Below are 17,007 nucleotides of genomic sequence, written 5' to 3' on the forward strand. Positions count from 1 at the left end.
CTGCAAAGCAGTGTATTTCGTAACTCCAAAATCGAGTTACTCACTATTTCCAGTCCCCTCTCTAGTTAGTCAGTTACTTTCCTATTCCATGGATCATTCGGCACGACCGGCCGCGGTGGTCTCGCGGTTCTAGGCGCTCAGTCCGGAACCGCGCGACTGCTACGGTCGCAGGTTCGAATCCTGACTCGGGCATGGATGTGTGTGATGTCCTTAGGTTAGTTAGGTTTAAGTAATTCTAAGTTCTAGGGGACTGATGACCACAGATGTTAAGTCCCATAGTGCTCAGAGCCATTTGAACCATTTTTGAACCATTCGGCACGACAAATCCTCATTATGTGGAACGAGTCATTTTACATTCATATTACAAATTAATTCGTACATTTATTTGTACTCTAAACATCACCATATAATTATTTTTTTAAATCGTCTTTTCTTCTGTTGATGTCAAGTTACTGCCCACATAGCAAAAATCGTGTAGTTCATTCAGATTACAGTATTTTATAATTTTATTAACCCCTTAATGCCGGACGTCTCGAATTCGCATCACACCATTGCGACTCTAGTAAGTCGAAGGGTAACTGCTTTCGAGCGTCAGTGATGATACTACATGAAGCTGCTAACGCTTCTGACGTGTGGTGTCATATCTTGAGTATTTAGTGCACTTCTAGAGCAACATACTTTTTAATTTTTTACGTCCACAAAGAAATTTGTTAAGGTATTAAGAGGTTAAAGTAACACCACCTAACTTACCTCGACTGTGCCCCATCGCCTGTTTTTTGGTTTTGTGAATGATCATTTTGCAAACTTTTTCCAAGACAGTAATCATTGTGTTTAATGATCTTCCAAATGTATTCCCGCTGACAAAATTACCATCTCCTTGGCACAACTTAAAGTTTCTATTCCTTCCCTTTTCGAAATCCCTCCTTGGTTTGCTTTACTGTTTGTTTATGTGCAGCCTGAATAATGCGGTACACAAATTACACGCCGCCTCAGTCTTTCCTCAACTAGTGCCCTCGTCTAGTGCCCCTCAGTTGTTGTAACTGCTGCTCGGTTTCTGAAAAATTTGTAGATTACGTTTCCTTATGTGAATTTTATGCCTGATATTTGCAGAATTTGAAGAATCTGTTCCAGACAAAAGTGTCAAAAGCCTAGTTTCAAATCTGCCATGGCTATAAACTAAGGCTTGTTTTTTGGAACCAATCTCTTAGGATATTTCATGGTTCCGGTATGGCACCGCTTGATCCTTTATTCTTCCTCACCCCAAAATGATATTCTTCCACTGGGACTTATACCAGTCATTACGTTACTTTATAGATAATTCATATTAATATTATAGCACCATGGCTTATTAGACTGTAGATTTTACGGACGTCAACACCTAATTTAACTGGTATTATATGAAGTCTACAAGTGCTGCAGACAGCCGGCCGCTGTGACCGAGCGTTTCTAGGCGTTTCAGTCCGGAACCGCGCTGCTGCTACGGTCGCAGGTTCGAATCCTGCCTCGGGCATGGATGTGTGTGATGTCCTTAGGTTAGTTAGGTTTAAGTAGTTCTATGTCTATAGGACTCATGACCTCAGATGTTAAGTCCCGTAGTGCTCAGAACCATTTGAACCATTTGGAATCTGTTGCATATAAATAAGTAGTTCTTTCGACGAACTTGTTATCAGTTAAAATCTCTTTATCTACACTCCTGGAAATTGAAATAAGAACACCGTGAATTCATTGTCCCAGGAAGGGGAAACTTTATTGACACATTCCTGGGGTCAGATACATCACATGATCACACTGACAGAACCACAGGCACATAGACACAGGCAACAGAGCATGCACAATGTCGGCACTAGAACAGTGTATATCCACCTTTCGCAGCAATGCAGGCTGCTATTCTCCCATGGAGACGATCGTAGAGATGCTGGATGTAGTCCTGTGGAACGGCTTGCCATGCCATTTCCACCTGGCGCCTCAGTTGGCCCAGCGTTCGTGCTGGACGTGCAGACCGCGTGAGACGACGCTTCATCCAGTCCCAAACATGCTCAATGGGGGACAGATCCGGAGATCTTGCTGGCCAGGGTAGTTGACTTACACCTTCTAGAGCACGTTGGGTGGCACGGGATACATGCGGACGTGCATTGTCCTGTTGGAACAGCAAGTTCCCTTGCCGGTCTAGGAATGGTAGAACGATGGGTTCGATGACGGTTTGGATGTACCGTGCACTATTCAGTGTCCCCTCGACGATCACCAGTGGTGTACGGCCAGTGTAGGAGATCGATCCCCACACCATGATGCCGAGTGTTGGCCCTGTGTGCCTCGGTCGTATGCAGTCCTGATTGTGGCGCTCACCTGCACGGCGCCAAACACGCATACGACCATCATTGGCACCAAGGCAGAAGCGACTCTCATCGCTGAAGACGACACGTCTCCATTCGTCCCTCCATTCACGCCTGTCGCGACACCACTGGAGGCGGGCTGCACGATGTTGGGGCGTGAGCGGAAGACGGCCTAACGGTGTGCGGGACCGTAGCCCAGCTTCATGGAGACGGTTGCGAATGGTCCTCGCCGATACCCCAGGAGCAACAGTGTCCCCAATTTGCTGGGAAGTGGCGGTGCGGTCCCCTACGGCACTGCGTAGGATCCTACGGTCTTGGCGTGCATCCGTGCGTCGCTGCGGTCCAGTCCCAGGTCGACGGGCACGTGCACCTTCCGCCGACCACTGGCGACAACATCGATGTACTGTGGAGACCTCACGCCCCACATGTTGAGCAATTCGGCGGTGCGTCCACCCGGCCTCCCGCATGCCCACTATACGCCCTCGCTCAAAGTCCGTCAACTGCACATACGGTTCACGTCCACACTGTCGCGGCATGCTACCAGTGTTAAAGGCTGCGATGGAGCTCCGTATGCCACGGCAAACTGGCTGACACTGACGGCGGCGGTGCACAAATGCTGCGCAGCTAGCGCCATTCGACGGCCAACACCGCGGTTCCTGGTGTGTCCGCTGTGCCGTGCGTGTGATCATTGCTTGTACAGCCCTCTCGCAGTGTCCGGAGCAAGTATGGTGGGTCTGACACACCGGTGTCAATGTGTTCTTTTTTCCATTTCCAGGAGTGTATTACTATGTTCCTATGTTTTTGCACAGTTCCTAAACTGTGACGAATAATGCGAACGTTGTTTTGTCTTGTCTTGTTTAATTTTTTTAATGTCGGGCTGGTAGCCTCAAATGGTTTTTCATATGGAGTATATGTTTACCGCATTTTCAGCTCTGCATCAGCGTTTTTGTCCTTCATTGTCATGTGGTCCAGTGTCTGTATTCTTGATCACTGATTACTCACACTGCAATACAGATGTTGCTTCTGCATTAATATAATTGATAACGCCAATGACTTAGACGCAGATGGTCATCAATTTCTGTTTTATACTGGAGGATCAAAAAGTTTCCTTTCGGAGACCGTACAATCCAGAATCCGTGTGCCAATGAGGCAAAATCGTCGTGCGCGTTAGGGTAATCGTCCCACCGACGCGGCAGGTTAAATACAGCATTTTGGTAAATAAACCGTGTCTGCTGTGTGAAGGAGTCCATAAATGCTTTTTGCTTATACGCGTCCGATAGGAATTGTCGACCATTTGAGGCCTTTTTTACGTTACTGAAGGCGTGGTAATAGCATGGGGAGAGATTAGTATTTCAGGGCAGGGATGCAAGTGCCTCCCTCTTGGGTTGACGTAACTTTTGCGTTGCGACATTTGCGACGTGTCATCATGAATCAGCAGCAGCACCCCGTGTCAAATTCCACAACGGTGATTTTCGAAAGAATGTTCCCCCATACACATTTTTCACTCTCGGATAGATGCCTGCCGGTGTTTGTCCTTCGGCAGCCAAGAAAACAATAACACCACTTTCGTCTTGTTTGATCGATTTGGTAATAGCGTCACCATAGTTCACGTTGCCGTATTACATAAGAGACGTTGGAAGGACAATAATGCCACACTATTTCGTTGCCTACATTCAGTGCTTACACACTTGCATCGGAGTCGCGCTACGTTGCATATAAGCTGTAGCAATGCCCTCAAATGGAAACTTTTTGATCGCATCTTATATTTAACAGCCATTATCTATAAACGCAAATGTTGATTTCAGTCATCCTCAACGTATAGCTGGCTCCTCCTGTAGTTTGGGATGCAACAAGTCAAAATTCTAGCAGACGTTTAGTATCAGAATAGCTTCAATTACTGCAGGTATTTAAACCATCTCTTTTATGCAGTTTATTTTCTAGGTCAAGAGTCTTGGCCAATTTCAACGAAACGAGGGATGTGAACGAGGAACGGCTTGCCTGGTAGTTGTAGATGGAATACTGGAGTACAAGGCCGTTCACCAGGGAGCCTCAGCTTCAAAGGGGATCCGTAATTACGGGCCCACTGCCAAGTCGAGACACAGCGCGCGTGCGCCCGCAGTTTATTACGGACTTGCTGCGGAGTGCCAAACAATAGGTACTGGAAACGTAATGCAACAGAAATTCCCGCATGCAACACAGACGGACGAATTGTAACGTAGAAACTTCGACAACGACGTTTATTGTAAAGGACTGAAGAACATTTGCAAAACGCAGACCTTCTCCCTCCCTTCTTACACTGTTAATTGCTTCACGAAGTGCAAAGTAATTAGCGACTGTTTCAAAAGTCGATTTAAGAGAAGGAGCTAATTTCATTTCCGACTCCTTGCGAAAAGCTGGAGCCAGTTACACGTTCTTCAGGACAAAGTAAGGTGAGTGAACATTGCTACGCTAGATACATCTGGTGCCGAGTGCTGCGCGTTCCGGGGCGCAGCTCTTTGGAGTCACACAAATCTCTGCAACGTTTGCACTTAAAGTTCTACCGCGTAGTTGCCTGGCGTAGTTCAAAAAACCGAGATGGCATACGTTCTTCACAGTGAGGATGAAGGAGTTAGCTACTTTGGAAGGCGAAATCCACAGTAGAACCCATGAAATGGTGTTAGGCGTGTAGTCTTCCTCCCAGTTGAATGGTCTCTTCGGAAGAATGCCATGTGGGGGGGCCCGGGTTCGTCTCCCGGTTCTGCCGGGGGAGGACCGGTATGAGGTGCACCCAGGGTTATGAGGCAAACTGAGGAGCTACTCGACTGGTTAGTAGTGGTTCCAAACTCAAACAAACAGACAACAGTTGGGAGAGCAATTTACTGTCCACAAGTCCCTCCATAACGCCTTTCCACATCCACTGATGCCATTGGCAGAGGAAGACACTGTGGTTGGTCGGGCCCAGTTGCCTTGACTAGGGCCAGAACGAGGAACTTTACCTCCTTACCTTCTTAACCGTGTATAAAGAAAATGTCCAATATGTATTAGCTATCGTGGCAGTGCTGGTTACAAACGAGAAGTATTTATTTCCTGGTACCTAATCTGTGTTAGCAAACACTACAACGACAGTTTGTCTATATTCTTGCTGTACGTTTACAAGGTCCTTGTTTGAAAGCGTACATGTACAGGGTGTCCCAATCATGTTTTCACAAACTTAGAGGGGTTGCAGAGGGTATCTTGAGGAGCAAACAGAGGATAGAAAACTGTGTACGGAAATGTCATCCAAAGACGCAACAGAGCATCGAAGTTGCTGATGCCAGCACCTGCCACTAGGCCACCGCTTTGCAAGCAAATATGACGTTTTACCCTAACTAACTGTAGATGGATCATCGCCCAATGTTGGATGCGACCGCCAGTAGAGAAGATGGTGCCAGCCGCTGCATAGAAAGGCTTCATCTCCTATGAATACGATCCTCTGTTGCCTCGGTGGATGACGGTTTTGAACACGGTTTTCCATCAGCTGTTTGTTTCTCTCCAGTATAGTGTAAAACATTCGAGGTTTTGGAGCCTTCTGGGGAAGAAAAAACTGCAGATGAAAACCTGTATCCGAAATCGTCGTCCACCAACACAACAGAGCATGGTATTCATAGGAGACACGGTCTGCCTACGCAGCAACTGTTCCATCTTCTCCACTTGCGATCGTGGCAACCAGTCGCGATCACTGAAAAACAACCAACATTGCGAGATGTTCGCCTACAGTCCGTCAGTGCACAAAGTCACAATTGCTGCCGAACGGGTGGCCTAGCGACAGGCGCTGCTGCCTATAACTTCGACGCTCTGTAGTGTAGTTGGATGACGTTTCCGGATATGGGTTCCTTTCCTCAATTTGTTCCTTGAGGCACCGTCTATAGCCCTTCGAAGTCTGTCACAACACTTCTGCGACGTCTTGCGTATTTTTGAATTAACTTCTGTCTTTCCAGTGGTTAACAGACACACAACATGTTGATATTTTACTTTAATTGCTTTATTTCTGTAAAAATAATGGAGGTGAAATCTAGAATTTTTAGTGTATCATGCACATGAAGTTATGTTTTTCGACATGAGCAGTGGACTTTTTGTAACCATTTGACACACCAGCTTATTTCAGTGTCTTTGGCACAGTTGAATTGATTGTATTGGACATTACATGAACTATGTGCCTTAATCTTACTTTGAACCAAGTATTATGATCTTGTTTCCAAATAATAGGATGTTATAAAGACTATATTCATGGTTGTTTCACTTGCATATTTTTTTCTTGTTTTTAGATTCGCATTAAAATGGGCTTTCTGGCGTGATAACGGTTGTGATACAATAAAATACAGGTAGATGAAACGGAATTTTACTCACTGCCTTTGATTCTTTCTGCGTTACGACCAACATCTCCTTTGTCCTTCTTCTGAACAGTGTCTTATTTTACTGACATGCATGTGCTTTCTTGATTGCTCCACGACCACTTCCAGAACATAAGAAGGAAATTTCGCTTTATTATTTTACTGGATAAATGGTTTACATTCTATTTTATGTCATCGCTACTGCTATTCATATTAATTACGGATTACTGCAAGACGCAGCTGACGTAGCTGTGCTGGCAAGGTAGTTTCAACTGAATCTTTGCCAAATGACAACCTGTATTTCTCAGTAATTCGTAATTAACGGCTGTGAGGATGACCATAAAGGGTCAAAGCCGGTTATCCGATAAAATAAATTAAAACAAAACGACTTTGAAGATATTTGTCTTTCTATAACTCGTCTGCCTCGTTGGAACCGATAGTTGACCCTCTTTTGGGTGTCCAACATCTGTGGGATTTTTATAATCAGTAATTATGCTTGCAGGAAGGTAGTAACAATTGGTTCGGCATCTACCAGTAGATGGAAACTTGAGAATTACTTCCCTTGGAAATGGCATCTAGGTTTGTGTTCCTGCAGGTACGCTTTCTATATACCCTTCTTGGTTGGTTAGTTGGTTACACTGTCCATAGATCGACTGAACGATTCTTTTAATGAAGTGATATAGACGAGTCAGTTTACATGATATGTTTACGAGATTAGTGTTAACATTAATGAACATGTAATGCTTTTTGCCATGCCATATAATGTTACCTGTCTACCAGTTTTTAAATAGAAAATAGTCCATGGCTTACAAGTTGACCAGGAAAAATACTTTTATGTTAGATCTGTTACTTCGTTTGCTACCTCTCATACATTATTTTGTGTTGGGAAAAGTGAACAAAAATTTTGTTGCTGCATACTGAACTCGTTCCTGAGCCACTGACTGGTTTAACAAGGGCAAATAATAATAACATTTTTCGTTTGGTGTTGTAAATGTGGGTATCACTATTTTTGTCAAATATTAATGCATCATATATACGTCTCCATCTACATCCATACTCTACAAACCACCTTTGTACCAGTTACTAGGCTTTTTCACGTTGCATTCACGTATGGAGCTAAGGAAATGACCGTTTAAATGCGTCCGCGTATGCTGTGATTAACGTAATATTGTCTTGTGATCTCTATTGGAGTGACATGTAGCTGTTTGTGATATATTCCTAGATTCATCATTTAAAGCTGGGTCTTGAAACTTTGTAGGTAGTGCGACCGAACCGCCGTATCTTTCCATCAGTAAATGGGGTATGTTCTCAAGTGACTCCGTTGTTTTAACCCCTCCACTGACAGAATGACCCGCTTCCTACTTCCGTATGTATAAAGCCAATACGGACTTGTAGCTGTCACGCCTTTGCGCTTACTGCTACGTATTTTAACCGTAAATAGGTCAGCCCTAATGGTAAGAGTTAGTAGTGAATTCTGGCGTTATTAATCTTTGAAGACAGCACAGCTGCCACAAGCTCAGCTCACTTTTACTCCACTCCTACCCTCGCCATTACACCACATTAACTAGGTGCTACATGGACCTTGCTAAATTCACTTGCGTATACATTTTTGACCGTTACTCGCCAGTATTTACCTATTGGATTAGTACACTCCTAACCGGACTATTTCTCAAAGAGCTTTGATGATTGAATGGGTTCGATCCACGGCCTACAGTGCCCTACAGTTCACACGGTAACACTGCCTACCTGACCCACTTAACTTGGTAGTGAGCTTATGTATCCAATCACCACTGCTAGCAGCAGTAGATAATCCTATCAGCACGACGAGAGCAGCAGACTTACCGTCGAATCCTCCTGGAAATACTTATAACTACGGTCGCCAGCTCTGAAGGAGCAAAAGAATAAATCAATTTTTTGGCTCGTTTCAAAGTGAAACGGCTTGAGTTGAATTTTAAACTTAATTCTGAATATTACTATTTCTGATCATTGTAGGTGACTCTACAAAGCAAATACTCTCTCAATTTCTGTGAGTTGGCTTGGTAATTACCACCAAGACAATTTAAGCAACTTAGGTTAACAAACTTCTACCCTTCAACTTATTTAATGATTTTGGGATATTACTCTTTGGACAATTGCTATAGAATTAGTTAAGTGACTTTACTTGAAAGGTTACTCAGAAAAATTTAAGTAACTATAAATAGGCGACTCATTCTGGTGTGACCATTGCTCTTTTCTACATTCTTAAACGCTAAAGTATTCTACAACCAAAAGAATTGTAAATGAAAGAGGCGATGGTGGCCTCAGTCTGATTTCACTACACTATGTTTCAGGTTACTATACTTTACAATGAAAAACATGCGTCGTAATTTTACTCATTACTATATTCTGTCCTCTGCACTTGCACAAAAGAAAACTGGTATTCTCCTTTTACATGTATACAAAGTTCGGCTTAACAATTTCAAGCAGTCTTGCCTTGGGTAGACGGGTCGGTGCTGGTGGTGGGATGCATGTTGCTAACGCAGCTCTTCACGCCTCATGCCCTTAATGGCGGCTGGAACTACGAGCTGTAGCACTCGTATAAGCTACTGCACGTCCGCCATAAAATCTGGGCGCAGGAACTCTTACAATCAGCCCCAGTGGCATAGAGACGGCTTCAACAACCATTCGTCGCGTTCTACTCCACAAACGGCGACGATATTCGCCTCTTCGCGGTTGCACAATCACTTTTGCGTGAGCACAGTTACGCACGTCCTGTCACGTCAACACTCTCCAGGCCATTTCATTGTTCAGTCCCTGTGTCTCCAGCTACCTCTAGCTACGCTCGTATCACCAAGAGTGGGGGCGTTCCCCTACCACCTTTTCACCGAAATCATTTGGTATTTAAGAATATTTATATTTATTACCCTGGCGTTCATACCAGTCATAATAATTTACTACTAGCGCTTTATAACATTAAATCATACAGTAATAGCTTATAATTACCAAGAAAAAGAATACATTTGACTCCAATAGCTTAGCGCATTGTCTGAGACAGCGCTAATTCCCAGTTTCGCCAATAGATGGCATCAGGGTGCACTCCCTGGCAGTCTCACACCAGCGCGCCCGTTTCCGACGCGCGGGCTCCAAATTACTGTCAGCCCACCATCATTTCAGTTCCGTTACACATGCCCCACTTCTTATTGAAGTATCTAACAGTGATAATTCAATAAGAAGTCTCTCCTATAATGAATCTGAAATTTTCGTTAAGCTTTTTACCAAGGGTTTTCCCTTTCTTACTGATACACCTCGGTACTTATATTACTTATTTAAAATTAAACACCAATTCTTTCTAACTTTCCTGCTAAACATTACATAAATGATTTACATATATTCTTTACAATTTTCTTACATCTAAACACAGTACACTTTAAACATCTTTTTTTTTTACAAAAATTTTAAATACACTTCTTTTATCTCAGGCAAGTAAAACACACGTTATGCGCCTATTACTTTATAGCCCGTCCTTTTCACTTTACCTCCTCACTTTTCTACCTCTTCCACAACACTTATTTACACATCTATTAAGGCTTTCTTAGAAGCTCAGTCTTTCCCAGTCTGTTTAGTCTCTACTTAAACTAGAAGTTTCATTAGAATACTGCAACATATTTTAGTGAACATCTACCTTTCACATAGAACAAAAGAAACAAAACTATTTACATATTGGTTTACTTTAATATTTATTTATATATTTATTTTCAATCTGGTAGAATTCGTGGCTCATACCTTTTGAGATCCACTATGTTTCTTACTCCCAGGCGTTTGCCTGTTAATGGGTACTCTAAATAATAAGCATTCACATTGGGTGTGGACACTATTTTAAATGGTCCATTATATATATATTTAAATTTGCTGATCTCGTTATTAATTTCACTTGACTTTTCATGTGTTTTTACAAGAACGAGATCACCTATTTTGAATTTAGGATTCCTTACTTTTTCGTCATGACGACGAATTCTCGCATCTGCTTGTTTTCTCATCTTGTCTTTTACTAAGTTCTTTTTACTATCATAATCTAATTCAACTCTATCTGGAAATTCTAGTAGGTCTTCTACTAGACTTTTACTTCTCGTCTTTTTCAGGATTTCTTCTGGAGTAAATCCAGTGCTCTCGTTTGTTAATGAATTCATGATGTCTTCGAATTCACTCACATACATGCCCCACTTCTTGTGGTTACTATGGCAGTACGTCCTAAATAACCGACCTATCTCACGCATATATCTTTCTGCCGGATTGCTTGATGGGTGATAAGCTGAGATATGTACCACTTCTACCTGTCTCTCAGTTATCCCATCCTTCCACATTTTTGAGCAAAACTGAACACCATTATCTGATAGTATTCTCTTTAGCTTCCCTACTTTCACAAAATAATCACACACCATTTTATCATACACAGCTCTGGCAGTAGCTTTTCTCAAGGGATATAGCTTTATATACTTTGAGAAAAGTTCAACTGCTACAAATATGTACACAAAACCCCCCATGGTTTTCGGTAATGGTCCAAAGATATCTACTGCTACTATTTCTAATACTTCATCAGGTTTTATTGATTGCATGGGCCCTTGAGTAGTTGCATTTGTTACTTTCGCCTTTTGGCATAGATCACAAGATCTTATCCTCTGTGCTACCCTTCGTGCCATGTTGTTAAAGGTAATGCATTCATCTAACTTATCGGTACACTTCCGTGCACCACAATGGCCATATGCCAAGTGAACATAATCTATCAGCACTTCAGTGTGTTGTTCCGGCCAACGTACTCTCCACTTCCCTGGATTATTTAATCTTTGAAGATACAGTACACCTTTGTGTATTTTATATGAAGCCCTTATGTTAGTTGCGTCCTGATTGTCAAACTTGACCTTTACCGACTTGAGTGCATCATCATCACTTTGATATCTTCGCATATTCCGACATATTTCCCTAATTTTTTCTCTTCCTTCCGCTTTTTTGAAGTAATTCACCTCAAAAACATCTTCCCTATTCTTTACACTTTCTAGTGTCTCACATCCTTCCGGTAATCTCGACAAAGCATCCGGTACTGCATGTTCTTTCCCTTTAACATACTTGATCTCTATATCAAATTGTTGTAAAAACAGCGCCCATCTGGTCAACCTGTTATGTAACAATCTGCAGTCCTTCAAAAATATTAAAGCTTTGTGGTCTGTAATGACCACAGTCTTATGCCCCCATAAGAAAAGTTGAAATTTCCTAAAACCCCATACTATAGCTAAAGCCTCCTTCTCTGAAACCGTATAGTTTCTTTCGTACTTAGACATGGTTCTACTCGCAAATGCTATTTGTCTATGAGTTTTTTCCCCATCTATCATTACCTCCTGAAATATGGATACTCCCAATCCATAATCTGAACTATCTGTTGCCATGTGGAATGGTTCACACAGGTCAGGGTGCCATAACTTTATGTTTTTAGCCAAATTGTCTTTTAGCTGGTTGAATGCTGTTTCACATTCCTCAGTCCACATATACACACTGTTCTTCTTAAGTAGGCTGTTCAGATGTGGGCTATTGAACACCTGATCATCCACATACTTACTATAAAAGGAACAAAGTCCTATAAACGACTTTAGTTGTTTTTTATTCTTGGGAGCCGGAAAATTTCTTATTGCTTTGACTTTATCGGGATCCTTTTCAATTCCCTCTGGTGTTACTATGTGACCTAAAAACTTTATTTCTTTCTTCACAAACTCGCATTTTTTCAGGTTCAGTGTCATTCCTCCTTTAATTATAGCTTTGAACACCCTGTCGCATAACTCCATGTGCTCTTCCCATGTCCTTGTAGCAATTAACAAATCATCTACATAAACCGTGATTAGCGAACTAAGTTCACTCCCTAAAATTTTGTCTAAAGCCCGAATGAACACTGAAACGGAAGTATTTAGGCCAAATGGTACCACTGTGAAATGGTAGCATTTGCCATTGAATAAAAATGCCGTGTACTTCCTAGATTCCTCACTTAATGGGATTTGCCAGTATCCTGCAGTTAGGTCTAAACTAGTCATGTACTTTACACCATTAAACTTCTGCAATAAATTATCTATGTTCTCTGGACGATCCAACTCCCTCTTCACTACTTTATTCAGAGTACGAGCATCTATCACTATTCGTACACTTCCATCCTTCTTACCTACTATCACCAGTGGGTTATTATATGGGCTAGAACTCCGTTCAATGACCCCACATGAAACCATTTTATCTATTTCTTTTTGAACTGCTTCTTTCTTAGACAAGGGTACATTATATGGTGGTTTAAAGAAAGGTTCATGCTCCTCTACCTCCATGCAGTACTCATAATTTATCACTCGTCCCGGTTTGTCCGAAAATACTTCCTGATTTTCTTTCAGAATTTGCCATAGATCCTCCCTTTGGGCATCAGATAGTCCTTCCGTTTTATCCATTACATTTCGAAGGAGTGTCTCCTTATTTCCATCTTCTACTATCTGCCTCACCAGAAACCAATCGAATTTTTGACCTATTCCTGAATCATGATCATCTCTAAATTCTACCCATCTCAGCTGGCTCTCTTCCATTACTCTGGATGATTCAAATGGTATTTCTAATACCGCACTATCAACTTTACAAACTATTATCCCTTTGTCACAATCTATAATTACTTTCTGTTTTATTAACCAGTCAATGCCTAAAATGATCTCGGCACTGAGCTCTGGAACTACTAAAAATGCATTCGAAAATAGCTTGTTTTTTATCTTAAATTCCATCATCACTTGATGTTTAACAGGTTTACTACATTTCCCTGTCGCCCCTATCACTTTAACACCTGTTACTGGCATCATGACTACTCCTCGTTGCTCTTTGATCATCTCAAAAAATTTGTGCGAAATAGCACTTATTTGAGCACCTGTATCCAACAATACATATAAATCGTACCCACATACATTAATGGGCAGGATTGTTTGCATCCTATTGTCCTCTTTCATACTTTCTTTATCTTCCCATAATAAATCCTTTTCCACCGCCAAGTCTTGCCATATTATTTTTCCGGTTTTTATACTGATCATTCCATCTGGAGGTTTCTTTCTCCTTTTCATCCTAAATTCTTTCACCAGTTTTTCCAATAGTCCTTCGTCTAGGCTCTTTGATGCCATCTCGTTCTCATTCGAATCTGTCATGCCTGAACTCTCGGTTGCAGAATCGGAAACTTCCTCTACTTCTTTTTCTCCCTGGATGCTTTCTGATGATTCTGACGATAATTCCTCCTCCTTAGAAATATTACCTTCTTCGGATTCAAATAATTCTTGCAAATTATAATCCATTTCTCTACTTTCCCTTTGTTGGATAGTACATTCGCCACTCTTACTTTCATTATTTTCCCCTACTAATGGAATTCCAGTCTCACTCAACTCATTTGCTTCAGTACTACAGGGATCACAACACTCTTTCTCTTGGTTAGATACACTTTCTCTAATTTCTTTAAAAGAATCTTCATCACAGTCATGTACTCTTGCTGTCACTAGGTACGCATCATAATCGGTATGGCTCTCTAATACTGTCATATTCGGGTCCAAATTAATCACTTGAGTGGAAGATCTTTCTAATTGTGCTGACTGGCTTTTGAGCTGATGTACATATTCTGCATACGAGGTAATTTCTGAATCGGCATGCGTCTCTGCACTATGCCCCTTTTTCTTATTCACCCTTTCCTCTTTAATTACTTCTCGATGCGATTCGTCGACTATTCGTACGAACCTTTTACCGTAAGTCACATCACTCCTACCTTGCCCCTGCCTCTCTGCACAGTTGCCATCCCTACCGTCAAACAACGCCTCCTCTGACTCTTCCTTCATCAATTCGTCACTCTGACCTCGAATTGTACTTATTTCATTCACGTGAGCCTTCACATCCGACCGATATTCTTTTCCTACTTCATTTCCCTTAATAATTCCTCCCTGCTCTCTCTCCTCTGTTTGTATCCCTGCATTATACTTCGCAAAGTTTCGTTTATGTAACTGCTCTTCAGGCGAACGACGCACTATCCTACTATAGTACTGACTACTCCGATCTTCCCTATATTTGGGCCATTTCTTTCTTTCCGTGCGCGTTAGGCCCTTGACCTGCGCGGTATTTAGTTTTCCTGATTTTGATAATGCATCCCATTTCCCTGATAGTGTCCTCTCCCTCGCTGAGAGTTACCTCCTCGACCTCTTCCTCTCATCATGTTAATTTGCGGTTCATTCCTACCACCTTTTACTATTCCATTCTGATTTCTGAAACCTCGAAACTCTCTAGTTTCACGCCACCTATCTTCATTCTCGATTTTTTCTAAAAATTCGTCGAATGTTCGATGAGTGCCTCCTACATAACGCTTTGAATCGTCAGGTAGCTTTTTCCACAACTCCCACACTATCTCCGATTCTGATCTACGATCTTTAAGATACTCCAAACGCTTGAACCATCCTTCACAGTATTCTTTCATGAGCCCACGCCCATGTTCTGGCATTCTGGCGACAACGAATTCTCTCCACAACCTATCCCTCTGTTGTGTGCCCCAGAATTCCTCAAGGAACTTTTCTTTGAAGTCTGTAAACTTCAAATTGTCGATATCCAAATTCAATCCCCAACGTTTAGCATGACCTGCTAAAGCGTCTATTACTAAATTAATTTTTTCTTTATCTGACATATCTGTTGGTAAGACACGTTCACAATTTTTTATAAAATCCATTGGATGCCATCCACCTTGTTTCTTTTGAGGATCGTATTTTTCCTCCCTACTCAGTATTTCCGATTTTTGCATTACCAATGGGATACCACTACAGTTAAGAAACGTCTGATTCTGAACTTGCTGACTTAACAATTTTATCTCATTACGCAGTGTATTTTCCTGCTCCTGCACACATGCATCAAAACTCAACATGGTATTGCGCAGTGTTTCAATATCAGCTGCCGTTTCTTTAACAATCTCTTTCTTTACAACTGGTACTATCACCTGTAATTTACTTTCAATTATCGGTTCTAATTTTTTACTAACCAAAGGTTCCACTGATTTCTCTATTTTCTGAATTTCGGTATCAAATCTTTTCTCTATTTCTGTGACTTTTCTCTGAACATTTGTTATTTCAGCCCTAATGCTATTTACTGATTTGTTTACCTCTGTGATACGTTGGCTTTGCGTATTCAAAATATCTAAATTGGCTTTTATTTTACCAGATAGGTTTTCATCCAGTTGGGATATATGACTAGCCATTTCTGCTTTCAAACTAGCATTCCCTTCTCGAATTTGCGCCATCATACTATTTAACAAACTTGTTAATTCCATATCCTCTCCCTTGTGACTTGCATCCACAGATACATTGGGTTCACTTTTCACTACCTTTGGTTTCACTTCCCGTTGCTCCTGTTTTGTGGGTGTGGAATCATCTATAGGATTTTCCAACCCTACAACAGTATCTATGGTCCCTAACTCTGGGTCTGACCTTGTAATGTTTTCGTCTTGCTTGTTACTACTCGACTCCATCTTATGCTGCTGTATTTCGTGCCTAATAGAAATGTTGATTAAACCAAGTATTACTTGTTTAACTCCTACTATTGGACTTTTTTTGCTGCTTTGCAGGTTGTCGTCAATTGTGGTATATTTGTCTACAACAGAATTTAAAATTTAAAATTTTCTTGAAACTACAAGTTTATATAAAACACTTTTATTGCAGCCATTATCCTACAAACTTGGTAAGTCCTGTCACGGTCGCCACATGCGACCGAATCGCCGTATCTTTCCATCAGTAAATGGGGTATGTTCTCAAGTGACTCCGTTGTTTTAACCCCTCCACTGACAGAATGACCCGCTTCCTACTTCCGTATGTATAAAGCCAATACGGACTTGTAGCTGTCACGCCTTTGCGCTTACTGCTACGTATTTTAACCGTAAATAGCTCAGCCCTAATGGTAAGAGTTAGTAGTGAATTCTGGCGTTATTAATCTTTGAAGACAGCACAGCTGCCACAAGCTCAGCTCACTTTTACTCCACTCCTACCCTCGCCATTACACCACATTAACTAGGTGCTACATGGACCTTGCTAAATTCACTTGCGTATACATTTTTGACCGTTACTCGCCAGTATTTACCTATTGGATTAGTACACTCCTAACCGGACTATTTCTCAAAGAGCTGTGATGATTGAACGGGTTCGATCCACGGCCTACAGTGCCCTACAGTTCACACGGTAACACTGCCTACCTGACCCACTTAACTTGGTAGTGAGCTTATGTATCCAATCACCACTGCTAGCAGCAGTAGATAATCCTATCAGCACGACGAGAGCAGC

This window comes from Schistocerca piceifrons, chromosome 7 (assembly GCF_021461385.2).
Source record: "Schistocerca piceifrons isolate TAMUIC-IGC-003096 chromosome 7, iqSchPice1.1, whole genome shotgun sequence".
Lineage (NCBI taxonomy): Eukaryota > Metazoa > Arthropoda > Insecta > Orthoptera > Acrididae > Schistocerca > Schistocerca piceifrons.